Raw genomic sequence first — 4,279 nt, forward strand, 5'->3', positions numbered from 1 at the left:
CAAAGTTCACACCAGATCTTTCCATTTCCTTTAGCCAGCACGCCCTCCACTCATCAGATTGTGTGACCCCAGGATTAAGGACCCCCTTTCCCTCTCTGGATTCTTATACCTGTTCTACCATAATGGTCTTATACAGTATTTGTCATTATGGGACTAAGTTATTCAGTCACCATAATGTTTTCCAGTCCCTTCCAAGTTGGGGAGTAATTTACAAAATCATTGCTCCTGCGTGCTGCGTAGTATTCCATTGTGTGAATGTCCCCTAACTTCTCAATCTATTCCATTGTGGTTGGGCATTTGGGCTGTTTCCATGTTCTTGTGATAGTGAATAACTCTTCTATAAACATTGGTGTACAAGTCTCCATTTGAGCCTCAATTCTCATGTTCTCAGGGTATATTCTAAGCAGTGGAATGGCTGGGTCGTACGGAATTTCTATGTTTAGCTTTTAGAGAAAGCACCAGACTGTCTTCCAGAGTGGGTGTACCACTGGACTACTATCTGCAGAAAGATGAAACAGGATCCACATCTCACATCATGCACAAAAAATTAACTCAAGGTGGATCAGAGACCTGGGAGTAAAGCCCCAAAGCATAAAGTTCATAAGAGACAAACTGGGATCAAGCTTAGAATCTTGATCCTAATCTACCTATGGTATACAGGGTATACCAAATACAGCCAGAAGATTAAATCCATATGTGCATCAAAAAACTTTTTCCAACAGGGTGAAAAGAAAACCTACCGACTGGGAACAAACATTTGGCAGTGTTATCTCAGACAAGTGTCTCATAATGAAAGTTTACAGAATACTCCTGGGCCTCCAGAAGAAAAAGACTGATAATCCAATGACAAAATGGGCAAGAGACGTGGAAAGACCTTTCACAGAGGAGGACATTCAGGTGGCCAACAGACACATGAAGAAATGCTCCAAATCACTGGCAATAAGAGAGATGTAAATCAACGATTTTTTTTTGTTTATCACATATTTATTAAAGACATCATTTACGGTGTGTAAAAAAGATTGCCCTGATATACACAAATATTTGATAATGTGAATTAAAACACTACCCTCAACCCCCTCAGGTCCAAACCAGCATTCAACGTAGATTGGCTTGATCTTGAAATGTAATCCAGTAAGACTGAATACCAAACACTTCAGGTCCTGGACAAGGTAGTAAAATACTCGTAAGCCTTCTGCATCGTTGGACTGATTAACATCAATAAGGGAACCAATTTTTGATGTTGTGAAAGAAATGTGTTCATCTCCAATGACAATTTCAAGCTCCCTGCTGGCCTACTCGGTCAGGACGAGGCCAGAAGGCATCATCCTCTTGGGTAATTTCATTGTCATCAATTATTCTCTTCAGTTCTTCCATCACACTTTTATGTACATAAGCCTCTTTTTTCTGATCATGACATCATTTTTGTAATTGCTGTTGTTGGCATATCTCAATTTCCCGTCGGGTCGGAACTCGAACTCCAAGAACTCGGGGCCGAACTTGCCCTTGTGGCTGACGTAGTAACGCAGGTAAAGGTCGCTCTCCATGGCTAGCAAAAGCCAAAGGAGAACAATGCGCTATACTAAACCTCCCCGTGGCCGTGCGCGCCAGCTGCTGACGCCAGAGCAGAGAGGTAGCAACGTCCTACCCGGTGCCTGGCGCGCTTGCAATGCTCATCAACAATGTTTTGAACGCAAGAGATGTTTTACTCCTTAGCCAAGCGGGGCAGCTACCCAGGCTCCTTACCAGACAGAGCTCAAGCTCGTTGGATGCTATTTTTCAATCCACCCTGACATCTGTAGCTGAGATTTGGTTACTTCCAAACTGGGACCCTTTCTGGAGCCTTGTCTATCTACCCTGCAATCCTCAGCTGCTGGTTTACTCAGCCTTCCTCAGCCCCCCACCTCCCACCCCTGCAAAGCCTACAATCTGTAGCAGAGAATGTCTCCCCTTTAGTCTGGGGGCCTCACCCAGAGCAAGTACTAACCAAAGGCCGTGCCTCGGGCTACCTCAATCCTCCAGTAACCCCAATCCTCCGGCAGCCACAATCTTCCAGCTGCTCCAATCCACCAGCCACTCCAATCCTCCAAAAGCCCTAATCCTCCGGCCACACCAGTCCTCCAGGGCCCCAATCCACAAGCCTCTCCAATCCTCCGGCAGCCCCAGCCCACCAGCCACTTGCTGGAGGAGCTCGACAGTCTGTTTAATTACAGCCTCAGAAACCCAACGGAGGAACAGCTGTATGATTCCATTCTGACCTCATGGCAATGAGTTTTGAGATTTGCGTCCTTGAACGTGGGATGGATGATGCCAGACTATCCCTGGAAACCTTAACAAGGCTGGACCTGGTCACCCAAAGCCATCATGAGGCCCGGACGCCAAGACAAGAGAAGATGCTGAACCTTTAGGGGCCTGGACATCGGGGTGAGGGAAGACATTGAGGAAATCCTCACACGTTTTGTTGTCAGGTCTCTCCCTTAGAAACAAAACACCCCCAGAGTCTCCAAGATGGGGAGACAGGTTTGGGGAGCTCATCTCCTGTCTCTTAACTGCTGTTATACATCTTCAAAGTCAGAACCAACTCACAGCTGACCCTTCAGCGGGTTTTGAGAGGCTGTAAATTGCCTAGGAGGAGATTGCCCATCTTCCTTCCATGGATTTGAACCACGTACCTTTGGGTTAGCAGCACTACTCCTTACCATGTGGCCACCAGTTGTTGTCATGAACCTTCAAGTCAGAACCGACTCCTAGCTGACCCTCCAGAGGGTTTTCAGACACTGTAAATGGCACAGGAGGAGACTGCCCATCTTTCTCTCACGGAGCCGCTGGGATTTGAACCACGTGCCCTTGGGTTGGCAGTGCAACTCCTTACCACTAAGCCACCAGGGCTTATACAGCTATATATGCTAGTCTATATAATAAGGTTTCCCCCCTCAAACCTCTGTCTCCAGCATCAAGTTTCCCACCCCCCGCACCAGTGCCAGAATCATATTTTTTTTGCATTAAAAGACACTCATGGGTATCTGAAAAATCCCTTTAAAGGTGCACATTCTCAGAAACATATTGCAGCAAATACGTGCCTTTCAATGCATCTGGCTTACCTTGTTGAAGATGAGGGTCAGCGAAGGAGGGGAGGCCTCCCCAGGAATGGATGGACAACAAGGCTGCCCGATGGTCTTAGGGACAGTGGAGGTTGGGAGGGTGGCGCAGGGCTGGCAAGCTCTCCTCCTGCTGTCCTTGGGGGTCACCTGGAGTGCCCCCCCTGAAGGTGCCAAAGAACAACCGTGTCAAGTAACATGGTTGGGAACACGTGCTATCTTCTGAAGAAATGCATACCCTATACCTTCTCAGCAAGGCTGTGTCCAAGGGGAAGTTAATCAATACCCACCAAACCTGTTTGCTATCTGATTTTAGAACAAGCTGCATCCCATCTTGGTTGCAGGTCTCCAGATCCAGCTGCCATAAACCCCCCCTTCCCACCCCCCAAAAAAACCACAACCAAACCCTACAAAAAACCCACCCAGCCCACATCTATGGCCAGGGAGCATATAGATTCTCATTCGGTCCCTGCAGAACGAAGCAGACTGGTCCCGGGGACTCCACACCTGCCAGATTTAAGGAGGTAGCAGCTATGTCTTTCTTCCATGTTGGCTGAATTTAAATCACTAACCTTTGAGTTAACAGGTGAGTCCTTAATCACTGTACCACCAGGGGCCATTTAAGGCCAGAAAATACAATAAAGAAACCAGTGTAGTTGCTCCTATGACTATTTTAGCCGGGTGTGTGAGAGCCAGATGGGACGTGAGGTCTCCCTGGGAAGAAAAGACTCCAGCTTTCTAAATACATGGCTAACCCAGAAGAAAGAGTTTGAAGAAGAGTTTGGAGGTGTTGAGTAACAGAAGACAGAGCAGCAATCTTATTCTTATTTCAGGGCTTTTTCTTATCCAGGAAATGAAATATTAGGCATTTAAAAATATAAAGAGAAAGTGGCTGTTGCAACGTCTCCCAGACACCCACCAGAAAATGCTCCTTAGACACGTAAATTTCTCTCAACTGTCGGGAAGCGGTTAATTGACTAACCATTAAGTAATCATTTAAATCTCAACAGGTTTCCAGGTGGCTGGGGAATGGAGGGCCCAATTGTGAGTAACCGAGGCCATCTGTGGACCTCAGATAAGGGGCGAGGGTGGGGCCCCAGCCTCAATGTCATCAAGTCAATTCCTGGTGACTCAAGATGACCTATAGGACAGAGGTGAATGCCCCCCCCCCCACTGGGTTTGCA

The 4,279-nt window shown here is 47.1% G+C and overlaps 1 pseudogene; it reads right to left on the reverse strand.

Moving 5' to 3' along the window:
* The window catches only part of LOC102843070, a 14,434-nt pseudogene extending 12,890 nt beyond the window's left edge, over nt 1-1,544 (reverse strand).
* Between the last annotated feature and the right edge of the window lie 2,735 nt (nt 1,545-4,279).

Source organism: Elephantulus edwardii, unplaced genomic scaffold, assembly GCF_000299155.1.
Source record: "Elephantulus edwardii isolate Elephantulus edwardi_28Jun2011 unplaced genomic scaffold, EleEdw1.0 scaffold00208, whole genome shotgun sequence".
Classification (NCBI taxonomy): Eukaryota; Metazoa; Chordata; class Mammalia; order Macroscelidea; family Macroscelididae; genus Elephantulus; species Elephantulus edwardii.